This window comes from Lolium rigidum, chromosome 4 (genome assembly GCF_022539505.1).
Source record: "Lolium rigidum isolate FL_2022 chromosome 4, APGP_CSIRO_Lrig_0.1, whole genome shotgun sequence".
In the NCBI taxonomy this organism is placed as follows: Eukaryota; Viridiplantae; Streptophyta; class Magnoliopsida; order Poales; family Poaceae; genus Lolium; species Lolium rigidum.
In genome coordinates, this window is record NC_061511.1 from 217988189 (window position 1) to 218001092 (window position 12904).

At 42.1% G+C, this 12904-nt stretch overlaps 1 long non-coding RNA gene across 4 annotated transcripts; it reads right to left on the minus strand.

Moving 5' to 3' along the window:
* Nucleotides 1-4359: 4359 nt before the first annotated feature.
* On the minus strand, nucleotides 4360-11826 carry LOC124707062. 4 transcript variants are annotated; one of them, XR_007004683.1, is made up of 9 exons: nucleotides 11719-11826; nucleotides 11265-11401; nucleotides 10297-10423; nucleotides 10035-10193; nucleotides 9481-9566; nucleotides 8239-8427; nucleotides 6723-6783; nucleotides 5889-5970; nucleotides 4360-5088 (listed from the first exon to the last, which is right to left on the minus strand). It is a non-coding gene; the product is annotated as an uncharacterized LOC124707062 (long non-coding RNA). The 4 variants fall into 4 exon arrangements; XR_007004684.1 differs by having other exon boundaries at nucleotides 5889-5986; XR_007004686.1 differs by having other exon boundaries at nucleotides 5889-6005.
* Nucleotides 11827-12904: the final 1078 nt, after the last annotated feature.

A 12904-nucleotide genomic window follows, 5' to 3' on the forward strand; every position in this document is an offset into this window, starting at 1 on the left:
CTGTAATTTAATCTAGTATAAGTTGATTTTGAGCATATAAACTCTGGCTGATCGATGCATGTCTTTTTTTTTTTTTTTTTTTTTTTTGAAACGGATCGATGCATGTCTTAATTTCATCATATTATAAAACTGCAATAAGTTGTGATTGGAATGGAAGCTATCCGATTTTTCTTTTTTTTTTAACAGAAAGGTTTTTCATTAAACTCAACAATATCTCAACAATATCTCTGAAATCTGAGATTACATCTCTGAAAGTGCCGGCTGCATTGTCATGTGTGCTAGAAAGGCATCTCATAATAAAAGGCTTGCCCTGCATCCTAGTAGCTAGTTTTGCTTGGAAGTGAGCTTTGTAGTTTGTACCCCTAGGAACGTGAAAGATTATCTGTCGATGGAAGGAAGGGCTGCCGAAGAGAGCAACAAGTTGTGGTCTAATCTGCCAATGACCTGGGTCTTCAATGATGTTACGAGTAGTAGCTGCCGATCGCACAATCTGTGAAGAAGGTGACATGTTGGAGCTGAAGGTGGTGCGCCAGATTTGCTGCAAGTAGCAGACCAAAAGTTTCCGCCTGTAGTGCTGAAGTAACTGGGGGTGAAATAGCTGAGATAAGGAGTCGAGCACAACGCTGATCGCTTTCGACCTGGATGTATATTCAAAGCCCCACCTGCGACTGATGGCTTTCTTGATTGTTATGTTGTGTCCATGCAGCGTCTATGAGGATCTTTGTGCCTGGGATGCTCCATGGATCAGAGATGGTTGTCCCTGGAGTAGGCAACATCTGAAAGGGTTGATGTGTAGATACTGTGATGTAGCTGGATCTGTATATATCATTTCTTTGGTCTTGGACTGATGAAGCTAGTTTGGGTGTTTCCGACTGCTGAACGAGAGCTTGGGGTAGGTTGTTCTAAATCTTGTCGTCTAGTTTGGCTACCTTCATTATACCCTGCGTTGCAGCAAACACCTGCCAAGGTTTATTATATTTCCTGCAAAAAAGTTGGTCATTCCTCGCTTTCCAGAGGAACCATAAAAATGTATGATATATTCAAGTGAAGCTAAAGGATGACCAGAGGTGAAAATGGTCTGAATTAAGTCTGAAACAGATCGATTATTTGATGCAAGAACTTCGGACCGAATATACCACGGGTGACTAAACCAGACAGCTTTAGAAAAGGGGCACAGGAAGAAAAGATGCATTTCGTTCTCCATCGTTTCGCACATGGAGCATTCCTCCCTGACTGATATGAATGGAGAATTTACCTGCCCTTTTTCCGGTAGCAAGTGCTCTTCTCAATAGTTTCCATGCAAAAGTCTGAACTCTTGGCACCATGTACTTGCATTTCCAAACATGTGAAATTAGATATTTTATCTGAAGCGGCACTTCCTTTGATCTTTGGTTGGCTGGGAGTACCAAGTTTGTTATGCAATGATAATAAGCACTTTTTGCCGAGCACACACCTGATGGGGTTAGTTTCCAACAAAGAGTATCTTTTTCGCCTGCTAAAATGATAGGAGTTTGGATAATTTGATTAGCAGTTTGCGGAGTGAAGAGGCTTTGGATAAGAGGGACATTCCATGTCTTTTGGTTGGGTATCCATAGATCTTTGACAATAGCTGGGTAATTATATATGTTTTCTTGGATAATAAGATTGTCATAAATGATTTCCCAGCCCACAAACCAAGGGGTACTCCAAATAGAAATGCCTCCATCAATGAGTTGATAAAAGGGAGCAGAGAACAAAAGATGCCTCACCTTGAGTATAGCTGTCCAGAAAGCAGATTTTGGAGTGTTTGGTTTTGCCCGTCAAAGTGAGGTATCAGGATGATACTTTGATTTGAGAATCTGTGCGAGATGATGTTGTGGATCATTTGCAAGCCTCCATATAAACATGGTTAGACTAACCACAATATATAGGACACACTCCATATAAACATGTGCATATTTTGGAGTGTTTGGTTTTGCCCGTCAAAGTGAGGTATCAGGATGATACTTTGATTTGAGAATCTGTGCGAGATGAATATACATATCAAAGTACCAAACCTTTGAATGACTAGTCAAAAAAATTCATAACACGGTGTTATGTAGAGATCGAATTAACATTGAATGTAATGCAGATGGTGTCCCGGTGTTTAACAATAACATGAGAAGTTCAATTCCACGTCCAGCCAACAAAAGATGACTTTATGATTCTCGCGGACCTAATTAAAATGGGTATCATGCTCAAACTGATACGGTCAGCATAGTTCGTGCGGTATAACAAAAAAATTGACACTGACTTATAACTTTAGCTATGTCCTATGGTAGCAAGCATCTCAATTTCCTATTGTTTTCACAATGCAATCAAGAATTTGGCCAGCCCAAGCCAACCTATCGCTTGCAGTGCATTTTGACGCCAAATCTTGGGCGAACTCACGGTGGCGAAATCGCTCGCCAAAATATTGGCAGCCAAATATTGGCAGCCAAATATTGGCAGGGCACGTTCAGGCTCAATCCAAACAGCCCCATTTACTTTGGACGCGACTACAAATCAAGCGCCTTACTGTTAGCGAAACCTGGCAGGCAACAGGACAAGTCCCGCGACGCAAATTTTCGTGCTCCCGTGAGATCCCACGTCTGTGGAGATTATCCCCACTAATCCTACAAAACCTCCAGTAGCAAATAAGGCCCAAGAGACTACCACTCGTAGAAAAAAAGAAAATTGTCGTTCAGTGAAAGATCAGTACCTCCTTTGATGTTACCTACATCCGCCCAGCAATCTATAAGGTTTTCTTATTTCTTAGAAGTCTGCATGATGAGCTACCTGCATCCGCCCAGCAATCTAGCCAAGTAGCTAGCACTACGAGAGAGAGACTCTAGTCTAGAAAACTAGAAAAGAAAGGGGATAGAAAAATACGGACCTGATGTGTGCGTCGAGCTCGATCAGAAGAAAGAAAAGGAATACGACTCAGCTCGATGTCGCGCTGCCGCCCACGGCACCATCATCAGTTGGCCGGAGATCCAGTCCTGGCCGGCTATCTCCTTCGCTCTCCTTTTAGAAAAAGACGTCAGTACTGCTAGTACTAGGATGGCAAGAAAATTCTATTAACAAATCTTTGCCTCACCGGAGATGGGCCGGAGATCTAGTCGACGACGACCACGTCTTGACGAGCATAGCGTCGGCTCTCCTCTCCTCTCCTCTCCTCGACAAAGTCAAAGTCTAAGTCATAGTCACACGCGCAATCCACACGCGGTGGCTGACAGTGGAATTGTACTTATAGAAAGGGAAGGCAGCTTAGAGCTTTGATTAAGGAAAAAACAGGGGCGGGAAGGACATGACATTTCGGTTCTCTCCTTTCGTCTCCTCCAGATCAATCACTTGATGGAGGGCTGAGATAACCATGGTCTATGGTGTCACGCGGATCGGTGACCTGGCAAGTTAACACCCCGGTAAATTAGCTGTTAATTAAGCGAGCTAGTGCAGAATCAAGCGGCCATGCATGCATTCATTCTCTTGGAGTAATTGTTGGTGCGGCTCATTTTCTCTGGTGTTGACCTATTCTCCAGGATCTTACTCCCTATAACCTCTCGGGTTGTAAATCTCTTGTAATCTGTACCGTTTTATTAGGGGAGGCCAACAATAAGCCTAGGCCCACTTTGCAGCCATGATGTGCATTAGTCATAACTTCTCGGGTTTTTATGCATGCAGATCATAACAAATTTCTAGGGAGAGAGCAGTTTTAGGAGATGCCATGATGTGACCAAATTAGTCATTACCTTCTTGGTGTTTGTCATGGACCCAATGCAAGATGTGGCCAATTCAGCCTCGCGCAAGCAACACAGGAGACCGAGGCAGCAGGGAGATGAGCCAAAGTCAGCTATTCACGTGTCCCCTTCCTCTCTATTCCCCTCCCTGGACTCATCTGTGCTTCCTCCTTGCTGTGGATCGATCTGTATCCTTGATATTTTGAGTGTATAATAGAGAGAAGGCAGTACGTACTTAACAGTATTTTCCTAATTTTGTAGTGATCCCATCAAACCGATATGGCAGCAAGAGTAAGTACTTAAGGCAGTACGTACTTAACAGTATTTTCCTAATTTTGTAATGGAAGGAATATCTCAAATAGTAAGTAGTAAGCGCCAGCAAGACTAAGATTTTTTTTCTTTTGACTTAATTGTTCACCAGCCTGTTCGCTTTCCCTCCTTTGATTGAACGACCAGAAATCAACTCATGAGAACTAAGAACCATCCATTTACAAGGTACCATGCATTAACAATGTACAATGTCAAGCTCAAGATACATCCAGGAAACTATAGTATACATCAAAAATATTATTCAAGAGCTGATGATAGATTGGATCAAGGGTGCTCAAGTAGCATCGGGAAACCAACTGAATTTGGACATGACAAATCGAAACAAAGACATCTCGCTATACATGCACGTCACCACTCATACTACTATACTTGTGAACAACATATCATCTAAACTAGCAACCCAGATCAACCATCATTCTAATTCCAGAGCTACAAACGTATATAGAAGTCAATCACTCCCGAGCCCCTTGGTTGGCACCCTCTCCACACCAGCCTCCACCGCAAACGCCACACAGTTTTCCTTTTGTGCAGTTTCCAGCACGATTTTGTAGTACCAACCAAAACAGGTATAGTACTCGGCTTTTTTGCAGCTTCCCCTTTGTCGTTAAGAAGAATAATCTCTGTTGTCCACCGCCTGCAGCAACTGGACTAAGAAAGGTGAGTAGGAAACGCTCTTGATTGGGTCCTGACCTAGAAGTTACACGTCTAACTTCATCATGGTTGTATTGGTCAGTTTGTGCTGAAGTCAATCACTCCCGAGTCCTTGCGAGCAGTTCTTGTGCTGCTGGATGCCATCCCAGAGACATGAAAAAAAATACCAAATGAGCATGCAAGATGGCCACTCATCACAATAGGAGGTCAATGTATTGGGTTCTCTCTAATGCCGCCATCCACACTTGGGTTACACTGGTATGAGGTGGACTGGGCACCACCTGGGTACCCGAAAACATGCACCTGAAGCCCCCATCACTTCTTCCCCAAGCTGGACAACTATTGCGTGTCTCCAGGAGCCGACAAGAACCTGAAAGGGCAAGAGTTGTTAACATAATATCAATGTGTGTCTATATTAAATGACCAGAATAGGAGTCTTAGCAAATATTGGAAGTTTTGACTTGCTAAATTAACTAAAGAAATCCATGGATGCCTGAAGCATGTAGTGTTTGATAAATATGTCCCACAGATTGCAGAAATTTATGGACACACAACAGTCCAATATCAAGATGTCCTATATATGAAATATCCTCTAAGCTCAATAATCAAAACAGAGTAGCTGAGCATGATGCCCACTCCTAACAATCAACACTAGTCTGATCAGCACTTCTAGCCAAGATTCCTCTACACTTTGCACAGGCAAGCAAAAAAAATGGATTCATGTTCTATGTAAACATGACCCAACAAATGGAGGAAAGCTTCACCGATGCAAAACTAGATAGATGATGCTAACCAAGCCATAGTTTTAGTACGTGCATTCTCATACATGAAAACATTGTAGACAGAAACCATCAGCTCAGTTCGGCTCAGTCAAATAAAAGTAGGGGCAAGTATAGAACTGAGTTTCAAGTAGTTATTGAAGCTGTATGCCAGACAATTGCAAAAACAGAGCAGGTCCTTTAACTTTCTGCAGTTCTGGCAGCTAAAGCTGCAGATCAAGCAGTCCAGACCAAAGACAGACACACATATCAACTTCTTTTAGACTTGCTGCGAAGAAGCTGAGCATCTAGTTCCAATTCCAACGCCTGGAATCGATCCAGCATCATGCTTGTGTGCCCGATAAATCTCATCGAAAAATTTATAACTGGAACTAGATTAGATGGTTCATACCAGAAAGGGACCCAAGGGCCATGCTCGCCGCCAGCCGATTCTATCCTCGATCGTATTCAGCGGGCCAGGCCTTGAGGCACACCTGCAGCATGGGCACCCTGAAAAATATGTCTGAATCTATGTGGACATGCAGGACCAAAGTTGGGTTCAGTTTATGATTACATGCAAAATATGAGCATCAGGTACGGCTGCACTAGAGTAAGAGAAATGATCAAGTTATCTGCAAAGTGTAAAAGGAACAAAAGATGATGCATTCTCGAATGCAAACTCACGTTTTGCACTAAGTTGGAACTCTGGTTTGATCGGGCAAAACTAAAAGGTCAATTAATGTTTTTTCCTTTCTGTCATGGCACGAGTAAAACAAGTGGAAGATTTAATGTTGCAAGGAAATAACAATCACAAGCATGACGTATCAGCTTAACTACAAGCCCATACTACAAGTACCTATGAAATATGTCCAGATGGGATGAGTTCACCATGGCTAGCACGTGCATGCGAGCCGGCAAAAAAAAGGTCTGTCTTATCGCTCTTATGGAGAATTCAGGGACATCCTTAATTGGTATATGTTATGTACAAATTAGAAATATGCTTGCTTTTATCCCTTCAAAACTAATGAAATCAAGTATTATATCAAACTATGTATGAAAATGTCTTTTCCTAGTAGTAACTGAAACATCAGAATTGTGACAGGAACATCCTCATTCATCAACCACTGAACTATGCATGCAACGATCAACCATCTATACTGCTGAAATAGCTGAATCAAATGCCAATCAACCACAAACATTTGAAGCCACGCCATGCATATGCACATACTATAGAAGGAAGCATTACCATGCAGTAGCTCATGGTTGCCAGAAGACGCCAGTAGCAACAGCTCCAACCGCAATTTCGGCTGTAGTGGACATGGATCATATTAGCCTACATAAATATAATTCAAAATAGAAGAAAGTAAAGGCAAGGAGATTAATAAGATGCAGCCTGCTGGCCTAGCTTTGAGCTTGACCATCTCTGACCCAAAAAAAACACGACAAGGCTATACACGCAGCCATGAAGCATCAAATACACAATGATACAAGATAATGTTGTCCTAGAAAGTAATGCATTCAGAAAATGGCTCAACTTTCTCTAGACACGAAACTTAAATATTTTGATCATGCCTACTCTGAATTGTGAAAACCATCTGCTGTACTATCACAAGGATATCATCAAGCATTTAATGTCCAGTAGCTCTAGTGGTCGAAAAGATCAAACTGACCAGCTTTCCGAATTCAAACACATCACTAGTATAAGGAGAATGGACCATCAATCTCCAGGTCAAAAGAAAAAAAGAATAGACCATCTTCTATACAGAGTTCACTGGTGACAACTACATAGGAGATATTATATTTAGCTGGAAGTGCAAGTAACAGCATTAGCTCTAAACATGAGTGAAAACAAGTAATCATAGCACTATGGCAAAGCAAATGCACTAGGCATACCATTAGCAGTACAAAAAAGATGAAAATATTCGCACATAAATCCAACTTCCTAGATTAACGTTCCAGACAATTATGTGAGACAAGTTTAGTGGATGTGAATCATATTAGCCTGCATTGATACAATTCGAAACAGAAGAAAATGAATGCAAGGAGATTAATAAGATGCATCATGGTGGCCTAGCTTTTGAGCTTGGCCATCTCCAACCCAAAAGAAACATGACGAGGCTAGACCGAGAGTTTATCTTCCAGTACCAAACATCACACGCATAGTGCACACACAGCTCAATTTAACTCAAAGCATCCAGCAAAACAAATGCACAACATATATGCTCAATTGGTCATGAATTGATCAAACCATCAGCTAACTAGATAGACTATATCCAGATCAATTAGCCATATTAATGCACAAATGGCACCTATAGAAAGGTAAATATTAAAGGCAGTAACTCAATGCATCTAAAAGCTATAGATTGCATAAGCAACTTAAGCTCTCCATAAATATTAAGTTGTTTTCCTCACAAAGCTACAAGTTTTTTCTCCTGATTACAAAAATTACAAAGTATATAAACTAAGAAAAACTTTTTATATGGTTACATGAACATAATCCACTACCTTGAAGTTGATAAATTTTGTCACCCACTAGAAGCCCGCTGTATTGTAAAATTGCAGACTTGCTACACAGAAATCGAAACAAACAGCTAAAAATGCTCAATGTAGGGACAAACAGACAATCCCTAAACCTAAACATCTCATAGCAAAGCAAATATAATAGCACGTGCCAGTACCATGACCAAATCCAAATTAAGATGAATGAATAGGAGCAGCACCGCATGGTGGAGCACAGAATACGGAAACCCCAAGGAGCTCACCGGAAGGAGTGAACGCAACCGCTATAGTGGTTGCGTCGCCAGGGAGGTGGTCAAAGCCAATGGACAACCAAGACCACCAGTGAGAACAAAGGCACATGAGGATGGCCAGCAGTGCCGCGAGAGTGGTGGTCATACATGATTGGTAAGTTCGGATTAAGGAGGACTACCCAAGTGTTTCTTCCAGATTCCCTGATAAAAAAATACATACTGATTAGAAAACAAAATAGAGTTTGGTCCAAAAAAACTGATACATTCACGTCTGGATCCGAAATAAATAGCCCAACCTTCTCTAGGCATGATACTTCTCTGGATATTGACAAGAAATACATTTGAACCTTGCATTACTAGGCTGAAAATCTACAATACAGCTGCTCTAAAGAAATCTACAGTACTTATCTAGACCCATGTAGCCCCCACCGGCTTTATAAACAACCAGGAAAACATCACATCTCTTGTCAATATATGATCCACAACGAAATACTTTGACAGTTGTACATGTAGATAACACCATACACATAGAGAATAGTGATAAAGTTTGCACTTAAAAACATAATGATATTACAACCTGAGAATATAGTCACAGTGATAATCAAGAGAAAAAAAGACTACTGATCATGTCAACATGTTCCGTTGTGTACACAAAAAGCTCTATGGAAAGGAAAATCAAATATCCAGTAGTGGTAGCAGTTTGTCAAGCTACATAGGGACAGATACACATAATAATCTGGGTTAATTCTACACTAAAAAATTAAAACAACAAAAATGCACCCAGCAAACACCATATATTTATTTTAAAAAGACAAAAAAAGCACATGAATTGAAGTCAATCAATATGTGGTATCTTATCGCTGATATATTCACAAAGGAAGACAAATTTCATATTTACTATTTATATAAAACCAAACAGTACTGCTAGATAGGCTGATAGCCAAAGACCTTTTTCGTCAAGTAAAATTTTGAGATTGATTTTAATTTTCAGGGGATTTTATAATTTGCCATACTTTTCTTTGCACCTCTATTATTTGCCACATGACCAACATGTGGGGGTCATGTGGCAAATAATAGAGGTTCGGAGAAAAGTGTGGAAAATGATAAAATATTCCAAAGTTTTCATTGCCTGGCATACCATCCACATTCCACGAGAAAACTGACATGCAGAGAAGTGAGAGGTAAATAAGCATGATCCAAAAGTGTCTACCGAAAAGCTACCATGATGCTTTTAAACAAGGCAGCGGTAGGCACCTCAAAGTCATTCTTATTCGCGACAATGTCCGAGTGGAGGAATTCGTCCTCAACCGACCGCCACCCATTATTTAGCCCAAGGCACCCTCCAAATTGAGGAAAAGTGAAAGCAAGAAATTTTGTTATCACAAATGAAGAGAATAATTACAGTAGAATACTCAAACTGTTAATGTATCTAGAATTACTAGTGCTACTGCCTTTGTAAATATGCATGAAGTGGAGATTTATTCACGACAAGAGGACATTAATTTAGTTTCTGCCACACAAGGAACCTAAGATTATCATGTACAGCATGCTTACTCCAGAATTAGTATACAGGTTCTCGTTTACTCGAAAGATGAACTACTATAGTCAATTTAACACATACAATTAAGTAGAAACAGTCCCATTTATGTAGCAAAAAGAGGTGTATGAACTTAAGTATACTAAAAACAAACATTCAAGACCCCAACCTACAAGCAACAAAGTAAGATCACAACCACAAAACAAGATTGCGTTGCAAGATAGGCAGCCATGGAATAATCGGTCAGTAAATGGTAGGCAGCAGGAGGCACCTAGTGGTTTGTTTTTGTCCCAGGAGGCAGCGTGCGCCCCAGTGGAGGAGGAAGTCGTCGTTATGTACCTAGGCACCCTCCTAGACCTTCATGCAACGCCATCACCGCCGCTACCGGCAGTGGGCTATACAAGCACCACTGCACCCAAACCTGAACCTTCTACAAAGAGCAGGCAATTTTTGCTAGGTTTAGTTTTCGCCACACAGAAAAAAAAGTCGCAGACTCCCTCAACAAAAGGTGGGTCTGGGAGAGCGAGGCTCACCGGCGTGTTGAAGCGGTCAACAACAACATCCCATCGTATGAAAGCCTAAGTAGCAGCAGCAACTCGGCCACCCATTTTTCAGCTCGAAGGCACCGTCCATATTCAAGACAAGTGGCAGCAAGAAAATCTATCATCACAAATGAAGAAAATAATTAGAAGAGAAAACTCAAAATGTTGATGGATCTATATAATTGAGAAACCTTAGACTATTATCTACAACATTACTACTACATTAGCAGCGGGATCCCCATCCATTTACTAGCTAGATATTAAATGAGCACATACACGTAAGCAGCAATAGTCCAAATTATTCACCAAAATAGATGAATTTACTTGAGGCTACCAAAATCACACAATCAACATAACTATTCTGCTTCCAGTAATTGACCAATGTAAGATTATTATCGATACCACTACAAGTCCAGAATTAGTATGCGGACCATCTTTTACTTAATTACAAAGGAAAATTCAAAGTGTTGATGGATATATATAATTGAGAAATCTAAGACTATTATCCACAACATTACTACTGCATTAGCAGCAGGATCCCCATTTATTATATATTAAATGAGCACATACACCTAAAAGCAGCAATAGTCCAAATTATTCACCAAAAGAGATGAATTTACTTAAGGCTACCAAAACCACACAATCAACATTACTATCTGCTACCAATAATTGACCAATGTAAGATTATTATCGATACCACTACAAGTCCATAATTAGTATGCGGACCATCTTTTACTAGATAGATAAACATAACATTAATTTAGCACATACACCTAAATAAGCAGCAGCAGACCCATTTAGTGACCAAAAGATGGGAACGAATAAAGTAATAGAAACCAAAACCACATACTCAACCCAGTACAACCTAGCCATTGGAGAGCAACAAGGTAAATCAACAACCACCAAATTGTTAAGTTTCACAATGGGCAGCCACATAATGGCCGGTAGGGGGAGGCAACCTAGTCGTTTGTTCTTGTCCCCGGCGGCGGCATCATCCAAGTGGAGGAGGAGGAAGTCACCGTCCTCTACCTGGGCGCCCTGACATTCCTTCATCTAACCGAGGTGCCATCACCGCTGTCACCGCCTTGAGGACATTCTATGATGACAATGGAAGAGGATAATCAGAACATGATGATAATACAATCAAAGTGTCTAGAAATACTAGTGCTACTATTGTCGTGTCTTCCAGCTGCACCTATCAGTAGTGTAGATATTAATTTACAACACAAGGACATTAACGAGCTGTTGCCAATAATCATCCAATCTAAGATTATTATCTACACCATCGAGGCCCTTGTTTACCAGATAGACAAACGATCATTAATTAAACACATAGATCTAAGCGGCAACAGGACTCCCATTTATTTTACCAAAAGAGATGAACAAAAACTTAAGGATACTAATGGGAGGCACCTCATAGTCGTTCTTGTACCCGACGTCCAAGTGGAGGAAGTCAAGCTGAACCAACCACCCTTTCTCTATCATCTCTAGGGCACCTTACAAGTTTAGGATAGGTGCAAGCTAGAAATTCAACAATCAGAAATGAAGAGAATAATTAGCAATGGTAACCTTCTAGGAGCTGAGGTGCTCTCCACGACTAGTACCTGTCGATCAGCAGCCACACCGTTGCGGCTCGCATCAGCACTTGTGGGTGTGGCCGATGACGTCCGCCTGCTCCTCTGGTTCATCCTGGTTCCCCCTCGAAGTCATCTCCCGGTACCCACGGCTTGGTGCCATTCAACCCTGGCATGGTTTGAACCTGAAAAGGACAAGTTTTCAGTACCGTCGATTCAATTCATAGGCAGCAGAAAAATTGAGCACACTCACTGCCTATGTAGACAAGATGTGTTCATCCGTTCATTAAATTCATACATCAATTCACAAGCAGCAAAAGGAATAAGCATGTTGAATTCGTACAAGGACAATATCCATAGCACACCGTATGCATTCAACATGGGAAAAAATAAACGAATTTGGGCAGGAATGCATGGAGTAGGAGGAGATGTACCTTACCGGGCGCGGCAGCAGCATGTCGGGGACATGGCCGGTGGTAAGCAGGAGCAGGAATACATGGAGTAGGAGGAGGAGATGGACCGGAGCCATGGAGGAGGGACTCCATCTCCCGCGCCGGCAACGGATTCTTGTCCATGTCAGTGGGTCCATCCCGAGCCGGCGCGCGCGGCGGATCGGCCAGCACCAGTCCGTCGCCGTCTTTGACATTGGAGCCGGGAAGCGGGTCGGCCTACATGGCATCGGACCATACCGGCGACGAGGGAGGTCATCCGTGCCGCGTACGAGGTCGGGGAGGAGCGTCCTGATTTGTCATCGACAGCGTCCGGCAGGGGCGGCGCTATGGTAGTGAGGTTGAAGGCGCGGGATTGCAGCGGATTCAACCGGGGGGAGAAGGCGGCGAGGCTGGGGAGGCTCCGGCGAGCGGCTGGGTTTGGTTGGGCACTGTGCCGGCAGCAGGGAGAGAGAGAGAGCGCTCGGTATGCGGGGAGAGAGATTAATTGGGCTAGAGGATTTAGGTGAATTAACTTCGGGCGGGGTAGAGTATTTAGGTGAATTAACTCCGGACGTCCATTAACTCCTGGATTAT